The sequence below is a fragment of the Triturus cristatus genome, chromosome 2_2 (assembly GCF_964204655.1).
Source record: "Triturus cristatus chromosome 2_2, aTriCri1.1, whole genome shotgun sequence".
Classification (NCBI taxonomy): Eukaryota; Metazoa; Chordata; class Amphibia; order Caudata; family Salamandridae; genus Triturus; species Triturus cristatus.
Window position 1 is genome coordinate 814,359,433 of NC_140582.1, and position 14,852 is coordinate 814,374,284.

The window sequence follows — 14,852 nt, forward strand, 5'->3', positions numbered from 1 at the left end:
CGACATCACACCGTCACAAGACCTCTGCAACTCCCTCGCCACGTACTTCCACTGCAAGATCGCAGACATACACGACAGCTTCGGACCCCAGACTTCGCCTCCAGTCACCGAACCTACAACGACCACCACCACCCTCAGTGCCTGGACCCCCATCAGCACTGAAGACACTACCTACGTCATGAACACCATCCACTCTGGCTCCCCCTCTGACCCATGCCCACACCATATCTTCAACAAAGCCGACATCATCATCGCACCCCACCTCTGGAACGTCATAAACAACTCCTTCACGTCAGCCACCTTCCCTGAGAGCTGGAAGCACGCAGAAATCAACGCCCTTCTGAAGAAACCCACAGCGGACCCCAAAGACCTCAAGAACTTCCGCCCCATCTCTCTTCTGCCCTTCCCGGCTAAAGTCATCGAGAAGACCGTCAATAAACAGCTGTCTGCATTCCTCGAGGCAAACAACTTGCTTGACCCGTCCCAGTCCGGATTTTGAGCCAACCACAGCACCGTGACCGCCCTCATCGCAGCCACCGACGACATCAGGACCCTGATGGACAACGGAGAAACAACCGCTCTCATCCTCCTAGACCTCTCGGCAGCCTTTACACCGTATGCCATCGCACCCTAATAAACCGCCTCTTCAACACTGGAATCCAAGGAAAGGCCCTGGACTGGATCACCTCGTTCCTCTCCAATAGAACCCAGAGAGTCCGCCTCCCTCCCTTCTGCTCAGAGGCCACCAAGATCATCTGCGGCGTACCTCAAGGCTCCTCGCTCAGCCCAACCCTCTTCAATATCTACATGAGCCCCCTCGCCGCCACCGCACGCAGACACAACATCAACATCATCTCCTAAGCCGACGACACCCAGCTGATACTCTTCCTCACCAAAGACCCAGCCACCGCCAAAACCAACCTCCAGGAAGGGATGAAAGACGTCGCAGAATGGATGAAGCTTAGTCGCCTGAAGCTGAACTCAGACAAAACGGAAGTCCTCATCCTCGGACAATCCCCATCCGCCTGGGACGACTCCTGGTGGCCCACTGCGCTGGGCACTGCACCGACACCCACGAACCACGCACGCAACCTGGGATTCATCCTGGACTCCTCCCTCACAATGACCAAGCAAGTCAGCGCCGTCTCATGCTCGTGCTTCAACACCCTGCGCATGCTCCGAAAAATATTCAGGTGGATCCCCACCGAAACCAGAAATACCGTCACCCAGGCCCTCGTCACCAGCCGACTGGACTACGGAAACGCGCCATACGCAGGAACCACTGCCAAACTTCAGAAACGACTCCAACGCATACAGAACGCCTCCGCACGACTCATCCTCGACATCCCTCACCACAGCCACATATCCGCCCACCTGAGAAACCTGCACTGGCTCCCCATCAGCAAGAGGATCACGTTCAGGCTCCTCACCCACGCACACAAAGCGCTCCATGACATGGGCCCCGAATACCTCAACAGCCGCCTCTCGTTCTTCACCCCCACACGCCAGCTCCGCTCCGCCAACCTCGCCCTCGCCACCGTCCCACGGATACGCAGAACCACCACCGGAGGAAGATCGTTCTCCTACCTGGCAGCCATAACATGGAACTCCCTCCCCGCACACCTACGACTGACACAGGACCATCTCACCTTCAGGAAACACCTCAAGACCTGGTTATTCGAGCAGTAACAGCACCCCCCACCCCAGCGCCTTGAGACCCTCGCGGGTGAGTAGCGTGCTATATAAATGTACTGATTGATTGATTGATTGATTGATCCCAGCGAGTTGGATGAACAAACAACTCAACAACTGTCTGAGTTTCTTAGATGACGTGCATTCAGGGCCTGATGCACAAAGGTAAACTTACACTTTAGTGTAAGTTTACAATTGTTTGCTATTCACAAAAGTATTTTACTAGTAGCATCTTTTCAATTGCAGAGTCCATGCACATAAAAAGTTAGGACTGTCTGTGTTTGGGCCCCCTCCAGAGTTGTGGGAGGGCTCTGAGGCCCAGGATCCTGCATCAATGATGCACCAGTGTGTCCATACCTAAATATTAAGCAGGCATCTTTATCATGCACTGGAGTCACCCGAGCTGGAGCAGGGACCTCCCTTTGAATGGACCCCTTGCTATCACTGTTTGCACTTGTTGTCCTTGTCCTTTTCACCCTTTGCGTGCCTAGTGGCTCTTCATTTCCTTAGTTCTGGGAGTGCTCTCATCAGCCCACATTGTTGACCTAGAACCTGTATGGAGATACATAGAATCAGCTCTGCAGATGGAGCTTCACATGGGTAGTGGGTGCCCCCACTGACCTACCTGTGCAGGCCAGCAATCCTTTGGGGGTAGGAGGGCTCTTCCATGGACTCTGGCATCTCTGGGAGCAGGATTTATGTGCAGGGTCTGCCAGTATATGAGTTATTCCTGTCAATCATGTGGGCATCTGGTTTGGGGAGTTAGCTGCTCTTGCCTGCCCCCTCTTCTTCCAGGACACATAAATATTGCTACACTGGGATACGGTGGGCTGCTACCTGTGCGTTTTTCCCACCCTGACTCGCCATTCCAGCTACTTCTTACTGGTTTGCTGTGACACCATACAACCTACATGGGAAGAAGAGAGCCTCCTAACAGGCATTCCCCCATGAGTGGAAGTGTCAACTCAAGTGGCATGAACGGAACCTGTTCCTAACCCTCATTGATCAGACAAACTGATCTTTGAGGCTATTACAGACATCAGTAACGCCTTGGAGGCTAAGGTAGACTCTATTGTGACTGGCCTTGGCTTGCTCCATGACGACCAGCATAAGATCTCAGAAAGAGTTAAGTCTAAAAAGAACATTCTCTTGGACTTTCACCTTGCACAATAGATCTTCAATGGAGAGTCACAGAGTTATTAGATTGTGTGGGGTCCTTGATGGCAGAGTAGATGATACAGAGCGACATACCTGCATCAACAACATGTGCAATGTTGGGTGCCCAGAGGGCATATAGGTCTCTGAACCAACTAGCTTTCAAGAAAACTGGCTAATGAAGGAGCTAGCACTGACAGCCCTTTCAAATGTGTTTGTGGTGGAGAGGGCAAACTGAGTTCAGGCCAAACAGCCCCTCTGAGACCCACCACAGTCCTTTGAGATCTTGAACATTAGGGACTAGTGATGGCAGCAAGATCATGATTCTTCCAGACTATGCTCCAGCAGTCCAACACTGTCGGGCATCTTTCATGGGAGTGTAAAGGAAGCTCAGTGAGCGAGGCCTGAAATTTACCCTCCTCAGATAAGTTGAAGATCATAGTAGACCAGCAAACTTTCTTTCTCACATAGCCAGAGGAGGCATCGGACTGGCCAGAGTAGTACTTTTCCTCCTTGGATGAACTGGATGCAAAGTCCCGTGACAGCAGTCACACATAGTCCCCCAGAGCCAGCGGTCATAAGTCTTAATGAATGGTGCCCGGTCTGAGCATCACTCCATTGCTGGTGCATACAACGGAGAATAGAAGGAGGAGGGTAGCTCCTGAAGTGGCTTGCTGGCTCTGTGGCCTTTTCTCGGATGGTCATCCAGTAGGCTCCAATGATACTTGATACGATGAAAAGAACGTGTCTCCAGGGAGTGCAGAGTATATGCAGCTACCTGAAATCACTCCACAAACAACTGACGACTTCCTATGAAATATTCTCAAGTTTTTACCTTCAGGTTTGTTATACACTTGTTCTTATTATATTATGGTGTAATACCTATCAATACCATTGTCTTTAGGACTACTAAATGGTAGTTGGGGGCCTCTGTCAACCTTCCTCCTGGAATTTCATTATATAAACCTGCACCTATCAATACTTGCGTATCATGGCACACTAGTTTACTGGATGATGCATGGATTCAGCTGGTTGTGCCAGCTGACTATTGAACAATGCTTGATTGGTGGCTGCCTCTTAGGTGGTTAGAATTGTAGTGGTCTGCGATATTGGGCTTTCTGGTTTCTGGTGCACCCCTTACATCTAATAGCTATAGCTGTCACAATACTGATGGGTGCTTCCTTGCTACTTGCGCTCACTACTACTACTATGTACTTGACTACTTTCCATGCCCTTTGGGTATGCCCCTTTGCATTTTCTGTTTATATTGTCCAATCAACCTGCTAGCCACAAATAGCTAAATTGACAAGGAAGGAACGAAACAAGGCAGCAGTCCATCATTTACTTGTATTCCCACCCCAACATATATGCCTCATCGTACATTATGATCATGGGTAACCTATGCTATATTTTGCTTTCAAGTTTGGGCAGCTAGATTTTGTCTCTCTGCCTCGGGTGGGAGATGGAGAGTTTTTCTTTCTTCAGTCAGGCTCAGGAACGCAGTGGGATACCTTACATGTCACAGGACTCTCACATAGAGTACATTTATCTGAACATCCTCTACAGCTGGGCACAATTCAGGGTCACCTACATTCCATTTTTAAAAGAAAAACACTGTGGGGATTATTTACAAGTCCCTTGCACCGTCGGTGCATCATGTTTAGTGACACACTGGCTACACATTTTGCTGCTCCATATTTACAAGGACATGAAAATCCTTTCCTGTCCTTGTTAATACGGCCCCTTTACATGCAGGAATTTGAATGAAAGGGGCGTTCCATGGGTGTTGCTGTGGGTGTTCCCACGATATACCCATGGAACCTGACACATTCCCAGATTAATGAGAAATCGTAATCCTGGTAATGCGTCTGAATGCTGCGCCTCCCCAGGGGAGATGTAGGGAGGCGCAACAAAGAAAAATGTTTTCATTTCTCCTCATTTTTTCCTCTTTCTATGCGTGCTAAATTCTGCAGCACACTTAGAAAGAGGAAATCACCTCTCATGATTGTTTTTGTGCAGGAAGGTGTCCCCTCCTGCACAAAAACAATCCCCCGCAATGCAGGCACCCTTGCGCCATGGTGCAAGGATGCCTGCGTCAGCGCATGGCGGCCAATTGTGTCCCAGCGCAGAGGGAGCACAGGGATCCGTCATATCGTTGGAGATATGGCGCATCCCTGTGCTTTGTAAGTGACTGAGGCGCTTATTTACAAGCCCCTTGCACTGCCGGTGCGTCACTTAATATGGGAAAAAGTGATGCACCGGAGGCGCAAGGGGCATATAAATAAACCCCTCAGTGTGGCAAAATGGTATGCGGCACCACGCTGAGTTACTTTGTTGTAAATAAGGCCCTATGGCCCTACAAAACAGTCTATCAGTCATGACCTGGAACATCTGGGGCATGTCCACTACAAATAAATAGCATTTATGCCCCTAATGCTGAACAGCTACATTTCCTTTCCAAACTATCATCAATCAACACAAGATGGTCACACAGCACATGTGCTGGATTCTGGGGGCTGACTGAAGATTGACTGTAATTGCATTGTGTTTATCTGGATCAACCACACACTCCACTCCCATGCATGTCAATGATACCAGATTTTAAGGCTGTAACACACTGGTTTTCACATTGATCCTCAACTGTTGTTTACATGTTAAATTGGATAACAGTCTTACATGTATCACTATGCAACTTCTAATCTCCCATGTCCCTGTTCCATTGTAGAAATTACAATCCCCATGTTGGCAACCACAGCTTTCAAAGGCACTTCTGGTGAATGTATCAGGGAATACTTTATAAAGAATGAGGGATCTATTGACTTCCCCTTTACGGAATGGGAGGCTTTCAAGGTTAAAATGAGAGGTCACTGTATACAATCTACAATAGGGTCTCACCAGATCATTGAAAGAGAGCTTAGCATTTTGGAAACTTCTTTGAGACATCTAGAAATTGTTGCTTCAGCTTTACACAGCAATATAGGCAAAGCATCATGCATCCTTACTAGAGAGTGGGAGTTGCATGTATTACACTGTATTTACAGCCAGAAACCATTCTGAAGCATATCAAGTGGGCAGATTGCTTGCATATTTGGCTAGACAGGAGAAAACAATATCACTGATTACAGCTACATGCTCCACTCCTCACATCATATACTACCCCCAACATGGCATTCATTCAGTTTTTCACTCATATTACAGTACTCTATTTGGTGGTATACCTGAACGCCCTACTGCCAACATAAAGCTCTTCTTAGAAGACCTGTAACTGCCCAGAATATCCTTAAAACATCAGGAATCTATGGATCTATCTGGCCAAGGTTTATAATATGGTGACAGCAACAGGGTACCCCCCTCCAAAATGAGAGAAGCCCTAATTGTCTCCTTTCGTAAACCCGGACAGGACCCACTTAAGTTTTCATCATAGAGACCCTTGTTCTTTCTTAACAATAAATACAAAATTGTTGGTCAGATCATACCAGCCAGGTAACTCTCAATACCCACTCACTTGAATCATGAGGATTAGAATGGTTTTGTTCTCGGCAGGAGAACTTCATTCAATAGCCATCACCTCTATCGTATAATCAAATATGCCCCATCTGAATGACCTGTTTAATTTCGAACCTTGGGAAGACATGCAACACCATTCAGTGGCCATATATGCTTGCAACTCTGGCTGTGTTTGGTTTAGGCAGAAATATAATGCACTGGATTAGAGTGATGTATGCTGTGCCCACAACTAGGCTCAAGGTAGGTATGTTGGTAACTTAGGCGATCAAGATTGTCAGTGGCACCCAGCAGGGCTGCTCCCTGTTGTATCTACTGTTCACTTTGGCAGTGGTACCACTGGCCGCAACACTGCGATAGTTGAGTTACATCTAGGATATTCTTTTGCCAGATGCAACACATGCTCTGTACTTAATTTGAGCCTGTGGTTTCCGGTGCTCGGCACCAGCACTTAATTGGTTTTCAGTACTCAGCACTGGCACTTAATTGTCATCACCACACTTATGACACTCTGCCACATGGTGGCACTGCTCATCTAATTTAGAGATGACCAGAACAACAGTTGTTCCTGAATATAATATACATTAAAAAAATACCAATGCCCGCCTCCCCAGCCATTCCTTTAGCTTTGGGGACATGGAATGATCTGAACTGTCGCACTTGAAGGCGAGAGAGATGGTTAGTAGTTGTTTTGGTACCATCATTGTCAGCGATGACGGGGCACGGGGTAGTGCAAGCTTCAGTGGCCTCCTCGTCAGGACCCTGGCACTTATTATTTCACAAATTAAGCACTGCACATGCTATTTCACTGTATGTAGATGGCGTGATGTTGTATAATAGAGACATGCTCAATAGCATGTATATTACAGGAATCAAAAGTTGCATTTGGCTTGGGTGTGAATTGGTCTAAATCTTCTCTATTACCCTTAAATCCTGAGCACACACCACACACTATATACATGAGTAGCGGGCCAATTAGATGAGAACCCATTACATTTCAGTACCTTGGTATACAAATATAGCACACACATCAAGACTTGGTAGACTGTAATTTATCCAAAGCTGTAACATCACTTAGGCAGCAGAAACCTTTTGGAAGTCCCTCTTACTTTTTGTACCCAGCAGAATTACTCTGTCTAAGATGATTGTTTCCTCGCTTGTTGCACTTCTTTACGATTCTGCCTGTATATCTTGTCTATTGTGTGTGGCCCCACTGCTATAAAAGATGTTTAAATATTACTAAAGATATAGGGCCCGATTCACCAGGGTAAACTGAGACTAAAGTCAAACTTTATGATTTTCGGTATTTACAAAGGGCATTTACGAGTAGTACAGTTAGACTTTTATTCTAGTTAAACTCAAGTTTTGGTCTTCAGGTAAGTCTGATTTTACTACTCATAAATGCCCTTATGAATACCAAAAGTCGTAAAGTTAGACTTTCGTCTCACTTTACCTTTGTGAATCTGAACCATAATTCCATATACAATAACCATTACCTTGCAAAGTCTCCTGGAATTCAGAGGCCACATTTACAGGAATGCAATCCAAATCTGGAAAACTAACTCCTAAAGCCAGACCCAAGTTCTTCCCCAACTGTAGCCCCGAATGCCCTAGATGTCAGAAATCAAATGCAGATATAAAACACGTGCTTTAGGATTGTCGTTACTTACTAATCTTTTGCAGCAAAGTATGTAAGTCTCTTTTGGCCATCTTTGATGATAACGACATACGTCGACCCGAGTGCTTTCCCCTCGGTCTTTTTAAGTGCACTAACTATAATAAAGTGGAAACTAAATGTAAAGATCTTTTGCTACTGCTTGCCAAAAGAGCAGTTTCCTCCAATTGGAAATTGGCTAGCCTACCTAGGATTAAACAGTGGCTCACCTTCGTCCTGCACTGGTCAGAGGAAAAGAGTCTGGCCCTCCTCAGAGAGGAAGCCAGAGGCCTCAGAAAGCATCCCAGAGCAAGAGAATAGGACCACATCATACTAACACGCAAAAATAAAATTTGTGATGATACTAAATCCCCTTAAGCACCCCCCACCAAAAAAACAAAGTTCAGGAATGGAAAAGTGGTGTCCCAGTTACATGAAGCCATCTGGTTACGCTACAGGTGAGGGGACACTAAAATTCACGATAAGCAAAACATAAGCGCTTCCTCATTAGCATCTTAATTTTCTTTGTTGAAGATCTTTTTATTGCAAATAAGCCAAACAAAGTAACAATGGCAATAAACATTACACATTGCAGCATCAAGTCATGTTTAATCATAATCATTTTCCCATCAATCTCTGAAAGACCTCAGCCTCCCTACCCCTTCATCTGCAATTCACCGGCCAGCATTAGAAACAGAGTGCGTATGAATCAAGATCTGAAGTCTGGTCCTTTCAAAAGGGGTACACAGTTCAACTTGATAGTTATTCCATTTCTCCAATATTTTAGTCCATCTATTTGGGCAGCCCCAGCTTTCATAGACCATTCTCTTCGCCAACATGCTCCAATCCATGTCTTGCTTCCATTCATTCAGTTGTGGTGCCAGTTCAGCCCTCCACATCCGGGCTATGTTGCGCTTGGCCACTATTAAACCCAGAGTCATTCATAGCTGATCAATACCAGTGAGGTCAGTTGCTTTCCAGATATTCAAGAGGCACAGCTTCACTTAAGACTCCATGTGGCTTCCACAAATGTTGTTTAAATACGTTACTACTGATTCCCAGAAGCGCTGATTATTGGGCAACTCCATAACATACAGAAAAACGTCCCTACAGTGAATAGAGCAGAGTGCGGTCATTGCCCTGCCGATCCGTACCCTAGTAGTGCATGCATAGTAACAACAGTGTAAAAATCTTTAGTTGCACTAGATGAAACGTGGACCGTACAGCCACTTCCTTAGGGGAAGCCAAAACCACAGGCCAATCGTCGTCCTCCAGAGCCTCAAGGTCTCACTCCCAGTGCTCCCGTAAGTGGCTTCCTGAAGGCCCTCCCAGATGCACAGGATCTTTAGGTAGCAGGGACTGAGCACTATGCGCCGAGGCCTGTACCAGACAGGCAGGCCATAGAATGCCCAGACCGGAGAATGATCAGAAATGCCCCTAGCGAGGTGGTGAAAATGTAATATATTTGTGAGAAGCTGCCATGAACTCCCGAGTTAGCACCTCGGTTTTTGTGAGATTAAGATTCTGCCATGCATTCTAGCAGCAAAGTTCTTGCTCTGTTAAATAACAATTTTACTGCCCATTGCCAATCTGCACAGGAAGTGACGTCACTGGATTCCCATGCACAATACACTGTGCTCGTCCCAGGACCTATTTAATGGTGGTTAAAGCACGGACGTGCACAGCTGCCATGCTGCTGGCACGCAAAGGAGCACCCAGGCATGGCCAACTATGCCCGTCCGTGGTAAGTGCCTGGGACCCTAGTTCTACTACCCACCGCTAGCCTGCTGCACTCTTCCGTGCTCTTAACTCTGGCCCCCGCTCGCTGAACTGCTGCCACACTGCATCCCTTAACAAAGAAGGAGCATTCACTTACACCCCCTGCACGTTCTCATGCACTCTTGCACACCCTAAACCCACCACTCCGGCACCAACAGCACCCCACTCACTCACCCTCACACTCACAAACCAGTCACCCCCTCACCTCACACAGATCAGACACCACCCAAAGAACACCCCACACTCGCATTCACGCTCCTCAACACTCGCTTGCTCATCGAACACGCAACAAAGCTATGGGACCAGCTACACGACCACTCTCTAGACCTTCTCTTTCTCACGGAAACTTGGCTAAACTCAACCTTGGCACCAGACATCGCTACAGTCATCCTTGCCAGCTTCAAGATCACCAGATAAGACCATCAGGAAAAGCGAGATAGAGATGCCATCATATTCAAAGATACCATAAGCTGTACCACCTACCCAGATACTCCCTCCAGCTACATGGAACAGCTCACATTCTTGATACACATCATATCCACCTCTCCCCAGGCAGAACCTTTGTATACAGATACACCAATTTTGCCAGCAATATCACAGACTTCGTGGCCTCACCCAACATCTTACCAAACCCACCTATACACCAGACACCTATTTGATCCGATTTTCTCCTTAATCAGCAACATCACAGTCGGCATGCCAGCGACTATGACCTGGAGAGACCATCCCCTCATCAGTTTCAGCATACCCAGCCCGCACCACCACAGACCTACCACCTCTGGAACTGTCCACCGCAGAAGATTCTCAGGAGAGAAGTGGGCTTCTGCCCTCTCAGAGCACCAGCCTGAGCACACCAGCAATTTGCTGAAAGCTGTCAAGAAACTCAACAGGTGGATCACCACATGCGCCAACACTCTGGCTTCTTCCAAGGGCAACCCAATGGAAAGAAAAAGAAGCTCAGGCTGATGAAACACCACTACAAGCAACTTGAGCACAAATGGAGAACCAGCCAAGACACCGCAGAAATAGACATCTCCAAATCAGCCCTAAGACGAAACAAGTAGCAGATACGCAACACCAAGTGAACAGCTCTTGCAGATCGCATCGACACCAGCACTAACAGCAGCAAGGAAAATGTCACCATCATCAAAGATTTCACTGTGCCTCCTGCTGTCTCCTGCAGCATCTCCCCAGCACAAGACCTTTGCTACAGCTGGACCCTGTCACCGTCGCAAATCAACTTCCCATCACAAAAAACATCTGCATCATCCTTGACAGAGGAGACACAATAGCCCTCATTTTCCTGGACCTCTCTGCAGCATTTGACAAGGTTCAAACATCTCATCCTCATCAGACGCCTGCATGAGATTGGCATTCAAGGAACTACTCTCTGATAGAACTGCTCGTTCTTACCAGATAGAACACAAGCTATCGCCTTATTACTCTGAAGCCCGCAAACTCATCTGCAGGGTGCCTCAAGCTTCCTCACTCAGCCCCACCCTCTTCAGCGCATACATGATCCTGCTGGTCAACGTCATCCATGCACATGGCATCAACATCTTCTCCTACGCTGATGAGACACAACTCTCTCTCTTGGGCAAGATCCCCAACACAAGAGATAAGTTCTTCACTTGCATGACCGAAGTCACTAACTGGATGAAAGCCAACTGTCTCGAGCTCAAAACCGACAAGAAAGAAGTAGTGATCTTCTGCTAGAACACCATACCATGTGACTCCAACTAGTGCTAGGCAGAACTCAGACATACGGCAGGAACCTCCAAATAATAATTTACAGCAAACTTGACATAGCAGTACAAGTCAACGCCATTATTGCATCCAGCTTCTACACTGTGAAGATGCTGAGGAAGATCTTCAAATCGCTCCCAAGCAACACTAGAAAAACTGGCACTCACGCTCTAGTCACCAGAATGCTGGGCTATGGGAACATCTTCTATGCCGGGATCACCAAGCAACTCACTAGAAGACTAAAAATCATCCAGAACACGGCAGCTAGATTCCCCTCATCCTTCCAGACAGAACTCACATCACACCACACCTCAAGGAGCTCTACTATAAATACAAAAACATGCTTAATTTAAATTCCTCTCACACACGCATTCAAGGCAGTGGCGTAATCAAATGTGAGCGGGGCTCCCCTGCAAGATATTTTGAAGGAGACCCTTACACTCACATCAGTAGGGACTGAGGGGGGCCCCCTCCTGTATAGGTAAGCCTGGGGGTCCCCCATGCCGCGGGGGCTGCGTGGACATTTGTTACACCCCTGATTCAAGGCACTACACAACTCAGGCTCCACCCACCTGAATAGTTGTATCTCCTTCCACCAACCACTCGGACACCACCGCTCCGCAGGACTCCTACTCACACACATCCCACGCATACACAGAACCAGATCAAGAGGACGGCTGTTATCTTTTATATCTCGTAAAGCAAGGAACGGCCTCCCATTCCACATCAAAGCCTCCTCCTCTATTCTTGAATTCCGCAAAAAGCTGAAAACCAAGCTTTTCAATCAACCAAACTATCATAGGAAGGGCTAGGCACACACACCTGCTCAGCACCAGGATACCCTTGTGGGTGATAGTGCACTTTACAAATACACACACAAACTGTGGATGGACAGGGACCTTGTCGCAGTGCAAGGAATGTGTTAAAACTGGACAAGGAAATGTTTCTGTCACCCATCTGTTTCTGAAAGGCATGCTGTCTGCTGTTGAAGTCAGAACCCGTTTACAGATCCATTACAACAAGGGAGTAGCCAGAAAATTAAAGTACCACCCGCTTTGAAATAAAAGGTCTGATGATACAAGGCAAGTGAGCCGACCCCTCCCTACAAGAGCTCCCCCTGTCTCTTCCATCCATGCATCTATCTATTCATTTTTTCATCCACCCCCTGATATCCACTAGTTCACCTTTACATTCTTATATGCATTAATTTTTTCATCCACCACTCAATCTTTCTCCATTCCATGAACCCATCCACTCTACCATCCATCCACTCTGTCATCCATCTGGCCAATGTACATATATCCATCTCTTTACTATGCCATCCTATCACCTGTCCATCTACCTATATGTCCATTTCTTTAATCTGCCAAAATTTCACCTGTCCATCCATCTACTATCCATTCCATTATTCTACCATCAATCAATCAATCAATCAGGTAATTTTGAAGCACACTACTCACCCGGGAGGGTCTCAAGGCGCTGTCAATCAATCAAGGATCCTTTCTCCAATTCCTACTACCTATCCATCCCTTTACTCTGCCATCTTTTCACCTGTCCACCCACCTATCTAGTCAGTTTCTCCATCCATCCATTTACACTGCCATGCTTTCACTGGTCTACCTACTTATCCATTTACTCCATCCACCCGTCTATCCATCCATCCAGCCACTGATTCTTTCACCAATCCATCCATTCATCCTCTTATTCTTTCACCTGTCTATCCACCTATCCATTTACACATTCTTTTACCCATCTATCCATTCATTCTTTCACTAACCAATCCACTCTGCCATCCTTTCAGTTGTCCATCCAACTATTTGTTTACTCATCCTTTCACCTATTCATCCATCCCTTTACTCCGCTATCCTTTCACCTGTCTGCCCAACTTATCCATTCACTCATTCTTTCACTCATTCATCGATCTATCCATGGGTGGGGGGTGTTTCACGACGCCTCTGCATTACAACATACATGGCTTGCAGAAGCAAATTGCGTACCAAGAGCAGGAGGTTAAGAAGGATATAACGAAAATATACAAGTTGCGTATACATAAAATACATTGAACTGTCATACCTACTATAAGACCCTGTGGCGCAGGCGCTAGACGTCTGACGGAGGCGCTCCGAATTTCAGCCGCGGTAGTGACAGCAGCGTCCCTGGCTTGGCGCTGTCTCTCTTCCCCTCAGAGGTGGATATGCTGCGCTATCCAGCTCCGGTGGCGCTCTGTTTCCTGCCTGTTCCACAGATTCCTCGTGCACTGTGCGAGGGGAGTGGGGAGCAGCGCTTTAATACGCAGGACTTGGCTGTGCTTACATCACACGAACCGGCGAACAGGGCAGCCTGTGTGCCGCAGGGAGACCTCTCAACCCGCCAGTAGAGTGAGTAAGTTCGCCCCTGACAAGCCGAACAAGCATTCTCTGCTGTCAGGAAGAAATCAGCTTTGCGCGGGCAGTGTGTGCTGCGCTTTATACGTGGATATGTTTGTATTTCATTTCGGTCTAGTATAGGGCTACAAAGCTCGCACACGCGCGCAGTGCGAATGTCAGCAGTTCTCAACAAGCAGCACCTGCAAAGAAGAAAACCGCCTTTAACTGTCACAGTATCTCTGTTTATGTTGGGATGTGTAGCTTTCAATTCAGTACCTCAGTCTCATATAAATTACAATATTTCCGACATCTCTTCTCTTTTACGCACGGGGAAGCGATTTCTGTTACAATTTTTATTACATCTTGTATGTACTTGGTGAAAGTCGTCAGAACTATTGATTGTCCTGCGCCAGAACAGCTGGGAATTTTCAGACCATAAGAGATGTTATTGGTAGCGCGTGCTTTTTGTCAAGAACATTTAATTTGTTTTAAAGGCTGCATTAATGGTTTCGAAAGGATTGCTTCTATTCATGTGAGTCTTGACAAAAGGTGCTTTGTCGACAGTTTTCCAGGAGAGCCCTCACCGAAGCATTTGCATTATATGTAATAATCGAAAGGCATTGAAAATTGCATTTTGTGCTCTGCATGCTCGTGGGATTTTAATTTTTTTGGAGCCACACAGGGCTTGGTGGATTTCACAAATTGCTCGGAGTGATGGCACAAAAGAGTCCTTGCTTACAAAACGCAGGAAGTTCAGACAAATGACACAATGGCAAAGAAGATTTTATCCACAAAGAATTATTATTATTTTATTTTTTTAAACTTCTTTTTCTTGAAGTCTGTTCAGACAACAGTAGGTCAACAATACAATGTATTATAAACTCACGGAATCAGGTAAGAGAACTCCAGTCTTTATTGATAATACACCACCATCAGTCAGTCAGCTTCACAGTAAG

General features: G+C 46.7%; 1 protein-coding gene across 1 annotated transcript in view; it reads right to left on the minus strand.

Annotated features, from left to right (window-relative positions):
* Nucleotides 1-13,765, minus strand: part of LOC146862823 (fibronectin type III domain-containing protein 9-like) — a 65,355-nt gene extending 51,590 nt beyond the window's left edge. Inside the window, exon 1 of the mRNA XM_085643303.1 lies at nucleotides 13,604-13,765. The gene's annotated coding sequence lies outside the window, so the exon portion shown is untranslated. The remainder of the gene's footprint in view (nucleotides 1-13,603) is intronic.
* Between the last annotated feature and the right edge of the window lie 1,087 nt (nucleotides 13,766-14,852).